At 39.2% G+C, this 19,913-nt stretch overlaps 1 long non-coding RNA gene across 1 annotated transcript in view; it reads right to left on the bottom strand.

The window, feature by feature from the left end:
• Window positions 1-2,661: 2,661 nt before the first annotated feature.
• LOC131378647 (uncharacterized) overlaps window positions 2,662-19,913 on the bottom strand; it is a 79,991-nt gene continuing 62,739 nt past the window's right edge. The window contains exons 2-4 of the long non-coding RNA XR_009208305.1: window positions 4,916-5,026; window positions 4,260-4,333; window positions 2,662-3,209 (exon numbers count right to left, since the gene is read on the bottom strand). This is a non-coding gene — a long non-coding RNA (uncharacterized LOC131378647). The remainder of the gene's footprint in view (window positions 3,210-4,259; window positions 4,334-4,915; window positions 5,027-19,913) is intronic.

The following is a 19,913-nucleotide window of genomic DNA, read 5'->3' as shown; positions in this document are numbered from 1 at the left end:
TGGCCCTTTGCTCTGGCTCTGTGTCGAAACAGCAAAAGGAGAAACACAGGAAGTGTTAAATGGAAGCAGTAAGCGTGATATATTCAGAGCTATTTATATATTCACTACTTTGGGGTAATTAGCTGGATTCAAAATTATGTGGTTTACTACATAACTAAAATTCAGGTAAGTTTTTACTTCTGTGGAAGAGATTACGATATTAATAATGAACGTCAGTCACCTTCTGAGGAGATTACCAATGATGTTAGGAAGTGTGAAGATCAGATCCCTGATTCCCATCTCAGGATGAAGGAAATTTCAAATGTTGTATGAATATTTTGTCACATTTCTCCTAACAATATTGCAGAAAGTAATGAAGTATTGAAAATATCACCTTATTTCAGATTTGAATTTTTCTGTTTTAACTTCTGTTAGCCCTAATCATCTTGGTGTTTAAGCTACATGAAAACATTTCCATCAGCAGCAGAAATGTCTTGTAGACCAGGAGTGAATTCTCTTCTCAGAATCCTCTTAAATGTTTTTGTTGTGTTTTGGTATTTAAGTGACTTCATTCTTTTTCAGTGTTCCCCTACTTGCACATCCAATAATCTTGTTTAGACACAGATTTATTTTTTTTTAACCAATTTTAAATCTGATTTGCAGGAACGACACTGATTTTTTGACTACACTAATTTTTGTAAGGAAGCAGTTCAGCATCAAATCACTCATAAAATTTTAATACTTTCAGAGCAATTACTTTTTACGTGTTAAAAGTTGATATAAATTCTAAAATATTTAATAACATACTAAGTGAGTTCTAAAAGTGTTATGCTTTCAGTTGAACCTCAAACTAGTTCACAAATTGCAGTCTTTTTTCAGTTCTATAACACACATTACAACCCCTCCTCCAGATTACACAACAATGCAAACGTATATTCCAATAATAACAGCATAGACATGGTTTGATATATGCCAAGAATATAGAGATCCTATATATAGAGGGCCTATATTTAGCCTCTACTTCCATCACCCTGTGAATTTAGTGCCAGAGGGAATAATTAAGGGGCAAGACTGGTTGACCTAGACAGTGGCTGACCCGCCCGACAGGCTTTCAGACTGAATTCTCTGGTCTGCTAAAGAAGAAAGCCTCACAAAGTGTCTTTAAAGCAGCCATGGAAGACAAGAAGACGGTTCCCTAGTGACTCTGTGATGATGTAAGTCTGTCAGAGATGGCTCAGCTATTTGCCATCACAAGGCATTTCCTGCCCCCAGCATAAGAGGACAGTCATAAAGTCATATATGGAAGGCAGAGTGGGAACTGAACGTGGTGAACTTCGCTACCTTAGATCCTTTGTCAGCAAAAGTAGACTTCCCCCTTTGTAACCAGAACCGTGTGAATCTAAATCTCCAGACCCCTGTGGTTTCCCACTTTGTTCTGTGGCTTTGACATACCAGGAAAATATGGCTTGATGGTCGTCTTATCCAAACAATAAATCCATCTCAAGCAGCAGCCTGTCAGACTTCTATGAAATCTGAGTTAAGCATTACTAGCCTGTTTTCAAAATAGTTACCTGCCACAACCCACTCCAAACGAGAGGACTTCCACCAGCAAAATCTGTTTGGTGTCTCCAACTCATCTGTTCCTGAATCCCTATGCTAAAGCAGTGCCAAAAATACTGCAGAGGGGTAGCATGGGGAGTTGACCTCAAGGTTTGTGTGGATACTCATTATTTCACACTACAACTACTACAGGCAAGTCATCAGATACCACAAACTTCAGTTTACTGATTGAAACAGTCTGAAGGGAATCCCCAAACCTACTCAGAGATAAAAGCCCCTGTGTCAATTCATTAGTCAACTTTGGTTTATCATTAGGAAATGTAAAACAGTAAGTTTGCAGGAAAGATATTCCTTACTAGATCCAGCTGGAGCTTTTCAAGATTGGAGATTAAAAAGCATATAAACTCATTCCTTCTAATTAGGTACAAATATCTCTTTCTCCTCTCTTCCTCAGCAACCATAGGACTTTCACTGGATGTGGCTAAAATGGCATATTTTAGCCAACTACCTGACAACATTTCTGATCACAGAGCTAACAGGTTCAGTTTATCAATTTCTGTCATGAGTCAAACCCAGTTATGCCCCCCCAAAAGGCTTCTACAATACCCCTTTTCCAGAACATGCCATATCCTTTAAAGGGTAACTTTTTCCTGAACTCCCTAGCAATTCCCAGCTCAGGGAAGAATGTACTACATGACGCAGAAGTCAGTCTGATCTGAAAAAAAAACCAAAAGCCGGAATTTCCACAAGCCCAGTTGCCTTGTAATGAAAATTAAGGTTTCCAAGCTTTCCATAACAGACAATCTCCAAATGACATTCAAGAAAATGCATTAGATTTCAGGCATTAAGAGTACAGAAACATTTTCCCATTCTCACTGCATTTTTTATGATTTCTCTTACTGTATCCCAAATGTTAGGAGGTTTTCCCCCAGTTCAAAGGTACGTCCAACTTTCTCTAGTGAAAGTTACCATATTTCAAAGGCACAGTTTTTAAGGCTGCTTAAAAGCCTGCTAAGGAAACTATCTGCCAAATTCTGCCTTATGACTAAAGCTGAATTCCAACGTATACTCACTCATGATCCCCGCAGAGCCAATGACACTTCTGATCATCAAGTTCCAGTCCTTTGTACACTGCAATTATTTTTTCCAGTAGGTTTTTTTAAAGACCATTTTCAAATAAAGGATGAGGTTCAAAAGGAAATGTTAATGCTTTTCTTTCTTGACTGTCTGATCAGACTGGCTGGGAAGAAGGAACTGGTGTACAATTTTGTTCCTGTTAATTTTTTTAATAGTCTTGTGCTGCAACTTGTCTAGATGCTTTGTGACTACTGCTGGTCTTTTCTCCTTTTTTCCCACTGACATGCTCTTGCCAAGGATATCATTATGACATTCTGTAGTAACAAGCATTCTTCTGTTCAAATTTATATCAATTAGTTTGGGACAGTAATTCAATCGGACGGCCCACTGGATTTTGAAAGACTTGCAACCATGTCAAAGTGGCGACCTTTTTCCTCCACTCCCAGCCAAAAGCCATTTTTTAACAAGGAGCTCTTGAAAAGAAATGCCACTTTGATAATTAGTTATTGATCACGGACAATGCGGTGACGAATACCATCGGATTAGCCAGACGCCAGTGGGTCGCGACACGAGGGTTTCCTTATCGCAATAATCTATGGAAAGAAATATAGAATAAAGGTCATTAAGGCTTCTGTTTTGGGAACATAACCCAGATATCTTCACTTCCGTATTAAAAATAAAAATGTCAAAACATTCTGGATGCACTTCATTTTGTCATGAAGATGTTAAAGAAGCTTCTGGCTACACGAAATTTGTGAAGTTACACTCTTTAAGCAATTACATTTAAAATTATTTTGATGAATTAACCCTGCTGTGGCCAGCAGTGTTACCTCACTAAAACACCATTATCTTTCCTACCCTGAAATGTCCATTAGAAACTATTTGGGATCTGTGCATAAAAACACCGTAACAATTATAGACTTAAAATATAATGGACTTTTCTTTCATCTAATTTAGAAACCATTTCAAGGCCTGCCCAAAATTGCTTCATGTAAGTTATTTAATGGAGAAAAAATGGCAAAGAACAATTTTATTGCACTTAAAAGAGCAGAAAGGAGGAAGGAATCCATTAGTTTTAGGGTTTCTTTCCAGAATATTAATGAAGCATAGCTTTGCTGAAATGTGCAAGAATACACAACTACCTGTGCTATAATTTTGGCTGACTTGAGAGACCATCAGATTGGTACTGAAGTAATACAACTGTTTTTGAGGTATGTAGGATAACGTTAGAGTCCTGTTGTAATTGAACTCTTATAATACTATAGGTAATACCTGTACATGACTGGACTATCTAGTACTTCACATTAATAAATATATTAATTATAGATCATCATTTCAAACTCAGTACAGATCTTTACTCCTTTATGGACTTGTCTAGAATAGATGAAATTTCAGTGTGACAATGAGATAAAGAAAAAAATATTATGCTTGGAGAACAAAAAAAAAAAAGTCCAGAATGACTTAAATAATGTCACATAGGATATCAGAAATCTGCAAGTCTGAAAGTCAAACTCGGGTTACTTTGTTTCTCACCATATAAAATTATTTTCTTATAAACTGATAATTAATGGCATTTTAAACAGTGTGAATAATCTAATGTTAGTCAATACTTCCCAAATTGAAGTGATATTATATCCACTTACCATTGCATAATTCCTGTCTTTTTCAGCACACAGCACTATAAAATGGACACCAAGACAAGAAGAACCTCTCAAACCTGAAAGATTTGGATTCATATTGATGGCAAAGCTCAACATACCCATTTTCTTGGTAAAAGGCATCCCTTTTTTCCAAGGAAAAAGAGTCTCATTTAGGGCTTTTTTTTAGACTGATGAACCTATCATGAACACATTATTAATTTCTCCTTATATTCAATATTATTTTGTAAAGTTCATTATTAATTCAATGTCATTTTATTGTTGTTGTTAAATTATTATCATTTTAGTTTATGACAAATTAGCTTTTCAAAGAGCTTCCAGAAATTAATTTTTATACCACAGTGTGTATGAAAACATTCTAAAACTGTGTGCAAGGTAACAATTAGAACAGTTACTCATTAGCTTCATAAAGGTAATCTGTTCTAACTTCCGTGATCTGAAGGTTATTTCAGTTTACTGCTGTGACTGCATGAAATAGTCATAAGGAGGAAACTACAATTTCTGCACTGTGTGACCACAACAAAGCTTACGTGGTACAGAAGTTAGAATTATCTTATGGATAATTCTACAAGGGGGATGTTTTTGACCCTTTTCTGATGTTATCTGGGTCAGATTAAGAGCATTAAAAGAATAATTCTCACACTGTTCCAAGCTGCTAGGAGGGAAACCTGAAGCACGCCAACTGATAGTATGCAGATGGTTTCTGGTGTTCTCAGTCTTCTTTTTGTAAGCAGGAAAGACCTCTTTACCCCCTTCAGTAACAGAATGATACAGATGAACACATTAGTACCTCCTAAACACTACAGTATATGCCTAAATGTGTTCACTGCATACTACAAAAAAGACCCAAAGATCCAAGATGCACATGCAGAATCTCTTGTGAGCACAGAACAAGAAGGATAAACTATTCCAGTACAGTGTACCTATGTAGGTACTAATCTTTCTCTGCTTTTTAGTATCGGGACTCTGGATATTTTAGAAACATTTTCTTCCCTGATATGCAGACAGGGCCATTTCTACGAGGTCAGATCACAAACACATAGGACATCTTCCTGACCACCAGCCACAAGGTCTGGAAATCTTCTGAAAAGGATAATGTTATTAATATAGATATGATCATCATTCAGCAAAACAGAAGATAAACCTCTCTAGCTGAGTTTACACCTTGCAATCTCACCTCTGTGCATCATAAGGCAATGGAAAGACAGTAGTCTGTGAGACGCTTGTTTGTGTAGATACCATGGTGATGGGTGTGCGATAAGATACGGATTATTTTTACAACATGGCAATAATTCTTACTTACCTATTTTTATCAGGGTGTTTGGAGGACTAATCAGTTAATGTTTGCTCAAATCTGTGAAAGGCCATATAAGTAGCAAGTATTATTATTAGTACCTTATTATGATATTGACTTTACCACATCAAACTGCAGTACTTTCCTCCACTTAGGTGTGAGATTACTGTGAAGTGTTTATATTCCCATAATATAAATATTTCCTATTGAAGGTGAGTTGAACAGCTGATTCTTACATGTGACCCACAATATAATTTATTTACATGAGCCAGGAGACTCTAGAAATATATTCCAGGGACCTTTCCAGTTAGGCTTAATGCTTTTACATTCTCAGTTTGTCCTGAGCAGTGTTTGTTGACGTGCATTTCCGAAAACCCGTTTGGCCAATCCATACAGCCCTCTAGGGCCCTGTGTTTTGCTGCACCAGTAGGCATGCTGTCATTACTCTGGCACTGAAACACAGCTGACTGGAAAAGCTGCTATTCCGCTGCTGAATTCACCACATTTGGAAGTGCCATGTCCTGAGAGCAAAGGCTGGACAACTCTACAAAGTCTGCAGTCCAGATCAACACTTAAACCAAGAGCTGACCCGCCCTCCCTCTTCCTCAAAAAACCCACAAAACCACCTGATCTGTCAAGTTTGCTCGTAGTATCCGTATTCCAGGCTGACAGTTATTTACTCTCCTCCCCCCAGCCCTTACATCTGGATCAATGGGGACAGGCTTTCCACCCCTCAGAAGATTCACTTACATTAAGTGGCGAGGTGGAAGCAGTGAATGAACAATAGATGGCTGTCAGGCTCGACAGCAGGGCATGGATGTATGAGCGTGGAGCTGACAGCAAGGGCCTCAGAGGGTAAACTGCTTTGCTGGAACTAATTAAACAGATGAAATTATTACATGAATATGCAGATGTTGTTTACATTTTACCATATGGTATTATTTCAGGTAATAACTCGCAGGAGGATCCCTTCCTCTCATCAAGAGGAAATGAGTTGAAAAGGAGGCTCCACGTGTCACCTTTCAGTTGCTAGGCAGACATTGATATGGCAGACTTCTCTCTGAGTCCCCTGGAAACTCTGCTCCTTGCAACTATGTGACACCAGAGAGGATTTGCATTTCTCTTACTGTGTCACGTTGGAAGAGATTCTCTTTTATTAAGCGTGTATGCAAAATTTTTACCATTACGCAAAGAAGGCAAGCACTTTTCCAAATGTTGATTCCCAGTATGTACTTTACAGCTGAGATGCTGCCAGACCATAGTCCATAGGTAAGAACTGACAGGTCTGTCCTAATCTATAGAGGCTGGAAGGCCTCTGGAACGTGGCTGTGCTGGTCAGTATTTACCTCTCTGCCAGCCTGAAGAGCGGATACAGAGGTGTTCCTGTTCAGTAAGTTTACATTCATCACGCTGAAAAGGCTGTTCTTTAGAATTACAGAGATACAGGACTACCAGTGGTACAAAAATTTACTAATTGTATGATTTAGGGTGGGTAGTCAGCTAAAATCTGACACAACAGAACTGCTGTACAACCTAGGCAAAGACACATGCTGAGAACAAGCAACATTGAAAACCTTTTTAGAAATTGTTAACTGCGGAAGCAGGACAGTGAGGGACCATAGGCAATGCACAGGCTGCTTTGGGAGCTGCTTGTTAATAGATAAATTCAGGGAGGATAACTGCAGAAACGCAGCCACGCTCACACTGCCTGCACCCAGTCTTTAATGAAAAATGGCTACAAATCTTGAACAAATAAATACAATTGTAAAACGAGCCTAACAATCCTACTCATTAACTGATTGAAGTCTTCCACTTAAAGACAAACATGCAACTGTCCTGTCCTTTTACTACTATTCAAAACTCCCATCCTAAACCGATTCAATATTAATGTGATAGCTCTTTTGGGCTGATTCAGCATCTCATTTCTACAACGACCATTTTTATACTCTCCAGGGGATAAATGGCACCACCTTTTTCATCATATGCACAAAATATCTTTATATTACTCTCTTTATTGCTTCTTCTAAATGTTCCTGGCTGATATGTGGGCTGACCATATTGATCTTTCCCCAAAGACTCAAGTACCAGATATGTTTCTGCAGCTCATTGATAGGAGATAATGCCAAGTTACATCACCACTGCACTGACAGATTGGTTGCACATTGCCACTGATACATTTGGCTTTCAAATATCTTTCTTAGGTACATCATTTTAATAGATCACCGGGGTCACCGGTGACCCATATCATTTAAGATGCAAAGACATGATGTCAGTGGTGCAAAATGTGGTTTTGGTCAAACTATCATACGGTATTTTTAAAATAAGAAAAATGTTTTCTCTTTACCACTCTTTCCCCTGTTAAAAAAAAAAAAAAAAAATCCAACTGAATAGCCAGTATAGGTTCCTCTGGCCATTCTGAGTGCATGGAGAAGAGAAAAACCCACCAGATCTCCATGCCTTAGAAGTAGCTTTATAAAGAGTCAGTGCTCTAAGTTCAGAAAGGATTTCTTTGACTTACTTTTCTGACATAAACATTTGGCAGTGTAGCATATATATCAAAACAAACCAGAGCAGTTCACTTTATGTACACTCCCTTTGGAGAGGAGGTGAGAAAACAAACACAGAACAGATGTTAGTCATGCTTAATGTACTACTGGAGGGTACTTGGATAGTAAGGTGATGAATATGGTAAAAGAAATGAGTATTCTCTTCTGCAGCTGCTGTTCCTAACTGACAAAAAAGCAGTGAGAAGTGCTTCATTCCTTTACTCATCTATGCACTACCTAACAATGAAACACTGAAGAAAAACACTCTGGATTTTCCTCAGGAAACCAGCACACACAGCAAATGTTGGTAGTAATTACTGACTGATATGCACCTTTCTGTCCTCGTGTGGTGTTGTCGAAAGTTACCTTTGATCATGCAAAAATCTACATTCCTCTTCAATAAAATAAATCACTTCAGGAGTTGGGAGAAGTTTCTGTAAATTCCTACAGATTATTTTGTCAAAGTCTTTGTCTTTCTTGTTTTATTCATAACAACACGTATTAAACTACACAAAGAAATTTTGTTTCAGGAAACTATTAATTTTTCACTAGAAATGAGCCCTCTGGGTCACAGGGCAAGCCACAGGTTTAGCTGGGCACACAGGGGGTTCATTTATCTCATCCCTGCCCAAGACCTGCCACTGCACATTTTTGTCTAACCACAGCCACGTCTTTCCTGCTGCAAAGACACTGGATTGTGGAGGCGAGTTTTGATCTCGCCTTATGAAGTTTTCTGTCTGCCCACAACATGCACTGGTCCTACTGAAAAAGAGCCTGGGGAGAAAAGCAACAGCACAGAAATAAATTCAAGTACTTCAGTATCAGGATAAGAGAACACCTTGCTGTGAGTGATCAGAAGTGTGGACAAGGGAACAAATGAAACAAGAGACGAGCTGAGAACGTCCTGTTGTTGGCATCCAGGGAGGTGGAGAGCGACTCCTCACAGATCACTGAGCAGGCACTGCCTAAGGCTGTTACTGCTGAGCAGAAATCATGATACAGCTATTATTAATAACAGTATCATAGTGCTCAGAGGTCTTTCAATGGTGTTAGAAGCAGCAAATGAGACATCAGATGAGGCCTAGAGAATAAGGTCCTGCTTTATGGCTCCCATCTTTTTCCATTTACCTCTGTCTTTGTCCAAGTGTGCGTTACTTCTGAACCTGATCTGTTGTATCATTTGAACAAAGACTATGCAAGTAATGAGTAAAGGCAAGCATAAGCATATCTATCAGTCTAATATCCCTGGAATTCACCTCTCCTCTCTTTTCACCTCCCCTCCCCTTTCCTCCCCTTTTTTCTTTTCTCTTTCTTTCTATTTCTTTCCATATAGTACTGCAATGCTCACTCAGTACACTATTGCTCACTCACTGGACTTCTTTTCCCTGCTCACTAACAGGTCTAATATTCCCCATCTCTGTTCTAGCTGTCCCACTGTTCCTTTAATGTTGTTGTACTGCTCTCCTCAGCTCATTGTCTGGGTGTTGTGAACTCATGTGGACACAACTGATCTTTCTTCATGTTTGGAAAATATCCAGCACATTAATGTTACTGAAAAAATTAAAAGTAGGTAAACTTTGTTTTCATTTCTCCTTACTCTTCTTTTGTTCTTCTTCCAAGAAACAAACTCCACTTGGCAGGCACTACCTGTGTAAGATAAGTTACTAACACTGAAAGACATACAATTAAAAGTAGCATGTTCATCAAACACACCTAATTCATCATGCAGATTGAGCTAAACTATGGCTCCTTACCTCCACTCGAAAGTCCCAGTGAGCAAAGGGCAGCAGAACATCCATTCATTTTCCTCATACCACATTCTGTCTCAGAGTTTCATACTTTAGTACTTTGTCACCTGAGGTTTAAACTTTCTCTGGTGCATGCAAAATGAGGTAAATCAAGTCATAGTAAAGATCTGACCTGAAGTCTCCTGGATGGAGGCCCAAATCTAAGAGATTAAATAATTCAGAATACTTTGCATTCAAAATAAAGGAATACAGATGAATTTATGTGTGTTCCTGACATGGAAAAGCCACAATTGTGTAATATTTCTATTATCCTGATCTGTGCTAAAGAGGAAAAACTAGTGCCAGATCCAGAGCTGTGTTGATTTCAAATACAGTATTTCCCTTTAATGGAAGCAAGATATCAATCAGTTTTGTCCTTTGAGAGTTTTTTGTAGAATTTGGTTTGGGTTGTGCTAAACTCACAAAGTAAAACAGAAATCTGCAAAACCTAACCATTTTCTTAAATATCATTCCCAAAACACCATGTCTTCTCAGAGTTGCATTTTGTTTTTCATGTGTCACTAAAACAACCATGGATTTGTTTCTCACTGGACACCACTCTCTGCTCTGTGCTGGTCAGAATAAATACACCTTTGAAATAACCTCTGTTCTAACTGCATATGTAACTGTGAGACTGCTGTGTAGGTCATGAGTCCCTTAAACTGGAACCATCCAAATCTTCTTCCTTATCAGCATTTTTCAAAACACTTTCAAAGAGAAATTCTAACTCTTTAATGGAATGAAAGAAGTGATGGAGATATTATCATCTTTGTTAAGTTTCTTTTCCAGTACAGTCACATATACAAAAAAAACCCAAACCCATGCTTCTGGAAGCATTTTTCATAGTGACTAATGCAAAATATTTCAGCTGTGTCAGCATCCATCCAATTCCAGATTACATTTTGGCATTTCAGACAAAAGACATCCTGGCAAAAAAATTAAACTGAGGAATGGGTAATATGATTATGACAATTTATATTTGTAACAGTTGTGAATGGCAGCATCAGTGCTTGCTAATCCTTTGATAAATTCTTGTTACCTTTCAGTTCCCAAATGCATCTATGCAAGTATAAAGCATATTGGAGGCAGATGCTGCAGCAGATGAATGTGCTTGCCAAGCAATGCTTTGTTTGTTGGTTTTGTTGGTTTTTTTTCTCATCTAGGTACTCTTAACTGTCATGTTACATGCACCAAATAGTTCTTATTCTGGCACACTTCCTGCACTGTTCTGGGACATGAATAATACAGCTGGTGTTTTTTCCCCCTTCACTCTTCTCTTTTCCACATCTTCATATTAGGCCTCATCTTGCAGTCTTTACTTAAATGAGCAAAACTATTTACTCCAGTGGCATTAACCTGAGTAAAACAAATAGCAAAAAGTTTGAATGAACTGCTTGGTACTTCCTATTTTAGCCAATCCAATAAAGCTTTTTTTCCTCCTCCTTTCTTAATCTGGAAACATCATAATGGAATACAATAAAACAGAAGAAAAATTGATTTTAGGACAACCAAGTTTAAAATGGTGTTGCTCTTAAAACACATGAACATGAGCTCACATAAACAAGAGAACTGCATCTGCTCTGTGCTTTTAGATCTTATAGGCAAGAGCAGGGAGAAAAACAAACAAAAAAACCCCCACCCCCCCCCCCAAAAAAAAAAAAAAAACCCAAAAACAACAACAACAACAAAAACCACCACACACACACAAAAAAAAAAAAACCAAAAAAACAAACCACAAACCTAGAAATCTTTTTTTTACTCTTATTACCTTAATTTGGAAAAAGTTTGTCCACAAAGATACAACTTATTAACAAAACTGCATTTTTTACAACTTATTAACATAGTTATATCTTTTTACAGTTTTACACTGTCTCCCATCATGGAAAAATCAGAACATTTTTTACCTAAATTTAATAGGATGGCGCTTGCTGCTTCTTTGGTATTCACCTGTTCTGTACCATAAATGCCTGCAGGGATTTTGGGTTTGGGTTTTTAACGTGCTTTGGAATTCACTCACTTTTACTGTTATTATCTTCTGAAATTAAAGAGGGGTTGGTTGGCTGCATAGGGAACACAGAAAGGGCATCAGCCTTGTGTACTACTTTGCAGACTGTCTCGTTTTGAGTGCACACATGTGCATGCAGGTATGTCTAAGAGAGCACACATGGATGCAAACCATATTGTCACAGAGAAAGGCTGGAAATGTTGGGGAGCTCAAAAGAAATATCTTTCCCCTCTAAACTGCTTTATTACTGGCATTCCCTCCCTCTTGGGCATGTGTTCAGCTGAGACTAGGCCAAATTGGCAGTCATTTCCAAAGCGCTTGGCAGCCCCACGATCCCTGGGAGTTTTCAGCTGACATCTCTCTCCCCACCAGTCTATGCAAGGGTCAGTGGGAGACCTGACTCCCAGGCCCGGGCTTGCTCTGGCTGTGTCATGAGTCAGGACCAATATAAATTAAAACCTTAAAGCCATACTGTGAAGGCATTCTTTACCCCCTGAGGTTTTGTTGTTTTTTTTTTTCTCCCTGTGACAGATTGCGTTTCTACTAGTTTCCTATTTTTTTCATTCTTGGATAATACAGTAGCAAGTATGCTCCTTTGAGCTGAAGAAAATGAGAACATCTGGCAAAGAGAGGGTTAAACTTCCACCAAATTTTTAATATTTTTGGTAGATTTGTTGATGCTCAACAAGCAGGAGTGAAATAATAATAATAATAATACTAGGGGCTGCTTATCACTTACAAACAATAGTCCAATGACAATGTTCACACTGACGGAAAAAATGGGAGCAGAAATTAATAGTGACAGTCCTGCAGGAAACAAGGGAGAAATTGGATACCAAGTTATAAAATACAGACTAATCCAATAGGCACATGCTGCTGTTATTATATTAATATTGTTAAAAATATCAAAGCACTTTAAAAATGGAATTGAACTGTAGGTAGATAGACAGTATTATTTCCACATTTTTTTAAATAGAAATTTTCACTCCTTATTTGGCTTGGAGGCATAGATGTAATTTGTTGCTCAAAAACCAGTAGCTGAATGCTGTGAAAAATAACTCGGGATTAAAGCCTCCCATCCGAAGGACAGAATCAGGCTACACAGAGCTCTCTCTGCTATTGACAAAACCATCTGAGTCACTGCAGATATGAATTTCACTGATGTTGTTCAAAAGTGGGGTGGGCTGTGTTTATTTAGTTAGTTAGATGAACAGGGAAAGATTGTTTTTCCTCCGTGCAAAAACGATCAGCGAGAAACCCAACCAAACTCACGTAAATAAAGAAGCAACCATGAACCCTGACACATCTCACCCACTGATGAACCTAATCCCACAGCCCAGGCTCAGATAGGTAAAATCCCTCGTTAAAAAAAAAAAAAAAAAAAAGAAACTGGGCTTCATCAAATAGATAAGGTGCATAACATGGGCAGTACATCCTGGAGGAAATGACCACAGCATCGGCATCAGCGACTCAGGGTGTTGCTGCAGCTGCTGCACTTTCCTGCTCTGCCTGTGCTGCACCTTGCACGGCAGGGGCTGACTCCTGGCGCTGGCACCAGAGCCTGGGTAACAATGATGCCTCACAAGAGCGTCATTTCAGCTGAAATCGGGGGATTAGGGAATCTATGAGGCTTCAGATAACACCTCAAGAGGGATGGGGCTGCCTGGCATGATGCAGGGGAACCCTACAAGAGGTTTCTGAAGGTGGAGGATGAGCGCTGCCTTGGCTGTTCCCCCCGTTAGAGGTGCCGAAAAGAGTCATGAGAAGCAGCAATGGTACCCGAGGCTGGGTGACAGAGGCAGCACAAACAGCAGCTGGGAGCAGCCCGGGTGGGCAGGTGGCTCCATGCTGCCTAAAAGACCCAACCAAACCCCACAAAGCAAATGCTCTGTGTTGCCTCAAAGCTCGTTCTCTTTTTCAGCTGGTCGTGAATAAAAATATCTGTCTCCCACAGCGATTTTAAGCCAAGCCCACGACCTGCTTTCTTTCAAAGAGGTTTCTCCATGCAAATCATCTCCCTCCCTGCTTTTAGCCAGGATGCGCTTCCTTCCCCTCCTGGCGCTCCGTCAGATAGACCTTCCCTTCCCACCAGACACTGAGACTTGACTTAATAAGCAAGGGGGGTAAAATATCTACTCCTGACACGTAGGGTGTCCTGAGGTACATACAAGCGTCACTCTAAGATGTGATAAAGTAATCCAATGCCGGGCTCAGCCTGCCAGCTCAGGCCTAAAGGGATTTGATTCAGTGTCAAAACCTTTGGCTCGGGAGGTCACTCTCTCCTCTTGCTTTTCTTATAACAAAGGCAGAGGGGTTGGGGGGGGAGGGTTTCCTCCTCTCCTTTTTTTTTTTTTTTTGGTCTTGTGAATTCATCAGCTGCTGTTTGTTGAGCAGCGGGCCTTTATTCCGCCTGCTGAAACATTTTCATTAGATGGAGGCCTCTGAAGTGTGCTGGCGGCTGGGACCGCGCGAGGACAAAATCTTAGGCCTCTCCAGAAGCCGGCTGATTGAAATCAGCACTGTGTCAGGGGCTGTCATATCTCAGAAAAGACATAAAACACACGGAAACATCAATAAGCAACAAGCCTCTGACAGCTCTGAGACATTCCAGATGACAAGAAGAGAAAAGGGGTAAGGTTAGGGCTCATGGGGGATATTTAAAATGCCTAACAGCCAGCCGAAGTGTTGGCAGGCTTCAGGGAGGCCCAGAAAAGACAAGATAAAGTCTATCAGGTTATCACCTGGTTCGAGACAGATCCCTCACAGCAAGGCCACAGGGATGAGACAATGACACAACGGCTTTTTTCCTTTTTTTTTTTTTTTTTTTTTGTTACTATTATTATTATTCTTTTATTATTTATTTTTTAAATGTATCAGAGAAACAGACTGCATTTACACTGAGGTTACCCAGACAACGTTTGTGCTGGAGAAGATTAAAAAAAAAAAAGGGGGGGGAAAAAAAGAAAAAAAAAAAAGGAGAAGAAATGTAAAAGAGGGAGGACAAAAAGAGAATCCTGCGAGTTAAAGTATTCTGCTTCCAGCTACCATGTACAGAAATCAAAAAGGATTAACAAGTTTTTTTTCATTTAATTTCCTGTACACCAGACGCTTTTGTTAAGAGATCAGAGATATTGCTATTTATTGAATTTTTAATATGATCTTTATTAAAAGGCAGCACACATGTTTAGTTTTCTTTTTTTTTAAACATGCATGGGTATAAAAATCAAAGCACAGGAATGAACCATGGTTGTTTGATTTTGGTCTCTTTATATTATGGTGATTCAGACCCTTATTTAAATTTTAAAATAATAAAAACCCAGCCCACACAGAAATAGCCCCTCATCCTCCTTTTAACTCACATCTATTCTGCTAAGTAAGCAATGGGCCCAGAGCAGCACTTTGACCAATTAGATAATGAATTCTGCCTTTGGAGTCAGCATAAGACCAAGGAATGAGGTGTGTAGCTGAGTAGAAAGGGCTATGTGTAATTAAATCACCATTGTATGTGCTCATTTATTACATGCAATACCCCCAGGTTAGTCTGCAGCATGAACTGTATCACTAATGAAAGGAGTAAAAATCAAACTTATATGACCCCATCCCACCCCACAGTTCTGGGTGCTAAGGAACTGGGCCAGTGTGGTCCTGGATGAACGCAGATTGCTGGAGCAGAACCTGGTTTACCCAGTCATTTGCAAAACAAATCCAACCATCCTCTCCCAGCAACAGTCAACAGCAATTCCAATCTCTCCTTCCTTAAATATTTAGCATGACATAAATATGGTGATTTCTTAAGGTTAGTTTTGTGCTAAATTCCAAGCAAATATCCTAACCAAAAGGGAAATACCTTCTTTTCTATCTGCAGCTCTATAGACTTTCTTTAGAACCTTTACAACCTGCAACCATTTAAAAACCAGACTAGACTAAGCACTACTTGTTTGTTTGTGAGGCTGCTCACATTGAATCCATGGGATTCAACCTTGTTTTCCTGTGTATAAATATTTTTGTGCTGGTCTGAAGCTTGGGAGCTTTCTTCTGCCAGACTTCAGCTCTGTATGGCCTGGTCTTTCTGACAAAGCACTCTGTAACCTGAGCCGGTGAAACCTCAAAGAGTGAAGGTGGACATGATCTACTACCTCATGTTTAGTTTCTTTTTCAAGAAAGGTTTTCACTTTTCAGAATGCCAGCTGGATTTTATACTGCCTGTAATTCCATATATGTTTGTGGACAACTGTGTTGGGAAAACTTACATCAGCCTTGTGGGTTTTGTTGCTCTTAACATCGTAGCAGGGCACACAAATTAGAGGGAAACTGCTGGTGTAGCACTACAGAGCCAGAAGTGCAAAGAACAGCTCTGAGGAAGCTCCAAAACCTAACCATTACGGACACGCCTTTCTTCCTCTTATCTACAGGTTGGTGCTGCACAGCAGTGTAAATGCAGCCTCTGGGCTTCACCTTCCACAATGTGATTTGATAGTGATTCTCCCCTATGGCACTCAATTGTTCTTAAATTACTCATGAAGTTTGAAATCTCTGGATAGCATGGGTACAGCATATTTTAGGAGGATATACTGCCTGGGATTCTCTAAACTGCTTCACATAATTAAAGGAAACTTCAGGATTGGCTTAAAGACCTACTCCAGTATACAACAAGTAGTCAGCCTTATACAGAATCAAGGCAAAACAGAGTTCAATCAAACACTTGTACATAAAAATTTCCACACAAGTACCAGGTTTATGAAAGAAAATTAATAAGCCAGCAATTCCTACTCGGAGAAGACAAACTGTGATTTTCCCTTGTTTGTTGTCAGGGTATATTCTGCTGACCAGCACAGCACAAAATTACACCAGAGGATGCAGATCACTCTTTTCAACAGCTTTTTAGATCAAAAGCACTCTCACAAAAGGTGTCCTGAGCCTGAAGTGAGGACAAGTCTAGCCTCTTAACTGAATACAGCATGTGTCAACCTGGACACCTTTTGACCCGCCAGGTTACTTCTACTTCTGGCACCAAGAATTCCAGAGAGGATACCTCATCTGTGTCTTTTCCTTTTAATGGAAATTTGGAGCTATATCTAACATCAGAAGTAATTACTCACTGTATCAATAATTGCAAAGGGTGGTATGCAGATCACAGATGGCCTGTGGGGAGCAGCAGGCATAGACAGAATGGTCCAGGTGCTATTTAATGTTAGCAGAAGTTGGAGCCATCTTCCAGCTTGGAATGAGAGAGCAAAGGTGAGCTTTCATATACTCCCACATCTGACCTGTGCTTTCTAAAAACCACCTGTATCTCAGGATCTAGTCAAAAATCTGAAGTGATATGGGCTTTTTCTTTTTTTTCTTCTTCCCCTATAGACTTTGACAAGTATTTTTCCAAAGGTAAATTCTTCTAACTTTCCAAAAGAAAACTAGTTTTTCTGTAGTTCAAAATAAATGTCCACTTTTTTCCCCAGTGTTTTGAGAAGGAACCTTTTTTCAAGTACAGTAGTCAAAACAGGATTCTCTTCTATCACTAAAGAAAAGAATTTATTTTTTTTTTTTTAGGTTTATTTTTTTTTTTTCTGCTTTTGTCCTTTCTTATTCCTTCTTTTGAAGGAATAAAAATATCAAAAGATTTTTCCCCACCTTGAGATTAAAAAAAATGGTACCAGAACCCCTTATTTCTTGAAGGACATCCTCAAGATGAACTTAAACATGAGGGGTTTGTTCCTCTGTGTGAAGACTCAGTCTGCGGAAGCTGCACTGAAAACTGGCCAAAAAACATTCTAAAGACTGAAAAATCGGGTTCAGTGGTCAATTCCTTTTAAGTGTGTCTGGCAACCAGAACTATTTCTATGACTCGGGCAGAAAACTGATTTCTATGTCTGATTTCTAGGCCATGGCTATCAGACATTTAAAACCCCCTAAAATGAGATAGGAGATACAGAGGGGCTTCTCACTTTAGTGATGAAAATCTGTTCTGAGCCACTGTATTTCCTAGAACCTCGAGGTTCTAGATCAACTTAGATCAACTTGAGACTGCAGCACCAGCAAGCTCTGGTTTGGGTTTTTTTCTACACAAGGAATTTTACATGGAAGTTTACAAAATTATGTACTGAAAACTTCAGTGGGTAACTAACAGACAAGTAACAACAATAATACATTAATGGCTCACTTGTGTCTCAGTGCATTTGAACATAAGAAAGAACTGCGCTGAAATTTTAGATTCTCATGGGAAGCCAGACTGAACCATCACTAGAGGTGCCACAAATGGGATCCATGCCAGAGCGGAATTGGCCCCATTCCTCTTGCTGTAACGAAGAAGTGATTTTATTAGAGGCTAACATGATTCATTAACATCAGTCATTATGTATTAATACAAGATAATACAGTCAGAAGTGAGTTTTCTCCCTCTTTTCTTCAATGCATGTGATGGTATGGTCTGAACTGTGATGACCATCTTGGTGATGAGAACTTGGTCTGAATGCCAATATACTGTCAACCTCAGAACAGCCAGGTCAGCTTGTCAAGCCCCCCAGACTAGATTTAAAAAAAAAAAAAAAAAAAAAAAGAATCCCACAAAGTGAGGTGAGAATAAGACATGAGGAACTTACAGATACAAGTATTAGTAATTCTATTGAAGAAGACTATACAGCTTCTGTAGCAACAATACAGACACGTATGCATGCGCCTCCTCCTGCAAAATGCTTTGACCAGGACTTTGCAGCTGGTTGCAATGTTTTTTGGCTTTGACTGCAGATACAGCAGCTCTTGGAGTGCCATTACTAGTGAGGTGAGCAGGATTTACTATGCCTTAAAGTAATTACACGCAGCTTCAAATTCAATGAGTTCAGTGGCAATGAAAGTCCAACAAAGCATCCTGCTCACAGAACACGTGTTCCTGCAGTGAAACGCTGCAGTCAGAACTGTGAAAATACCTTTTTAATGTGTGCTGGGAATTAATTCTCATGAAATGGGAGTGTCATCCTGCTGAATTTCCCCACACAATCTGAGTGCATGCCATCAAGTACCACTGCTTGAAGAAACCCGTTAGGTTAGCTAGTGCCACAAAAAAAGCCACTCATCAAGCAGTGTGACTGTTGTAATTTGGGAGCTGTGCTCACTGTCCTCTATTTCTTGATTTAAGAGCATTATGAAACTATGTCATTTTGGTGTAGTCCTTTTATTCCCGTGGTAATTTATGTCTGTGGGTAAGCATTTTATTTTATCTAAGCCATGGTGCCAGAGTTATTTTCCAAAGCTCTTGAGTTTCCCTTTGATGCCATTGAAATTAAAACCAGAGCTGCAGATAGTACCCATGCTGTTTGTCACAGAGTCAGAGGTTAGAATGCATTTGCTGCTATTTATTGTGGCTCATCGACTGCAATCATGCTGCTGCTCTTCTCATCATTGATACAAAAATATTAATAACAGACAACAAGAGTGGCACATAACTGACTTTGTCTGGCACCATCAGCATTATAAAAAACACATTACACAAGTATCAGCAAATCTCTCCGTGCTGCAGTAATCTTACTTGCCTTGGGAAAATTTTAATTAAAAAGATGAATTCCAACCTTAAATATTTTATTATTTAGACAAGCAATTTGCATCTTTAGTAAGTAAACACTAAAAGATACATCTGCATTTCCTATGTGTGAAATGTTATAAAGTCTAATTTCCTTCTAAATTACATCAAAATTTTCTCTGTGCTTAAACAACTAATCATGTGAAAGCTAGGCTACACATTCTAAACTACAACTTAAAAATTGTATCCAACTTTTCTTTCTGTCTACTTGGCCCATCCTGGGTCTGAAATGGCACCTCCTGAGAATTTTCTCAGGAAAAAACATTGGTAATTTTTACATTAATAGATCAATAACGGTTACTCACATGAACTCCTCTAAGGGCAGGTCTGTAACACAGTCCAAGGTGAAGAAGCTGTGAGTGATGACAGTCACCAGCAGGTAACAATATCATGGCTCCAGCACCCAGACTGCCTGTAGACCTCTGGGAAGTATCTCA

Source organism: Hirundo rustica, chromosome 13, assembly GCF_015227805.2.
Source record: "Hirundo rustica isolate bHirRus1 chromosome 13, bHirRus1.pri.v3, whole genome shotgun sequence".
Classification (NCBI taxonomy): domain Eukaryota; kingdom Metazoa; phylum Chordata; class Aves; order Passeriformes; family Hirundinidae; genus Hirundo; species Hirundo rustica.
This window is presented reverse-complemented; position numbering and strand designations above follow the sequence as displayed.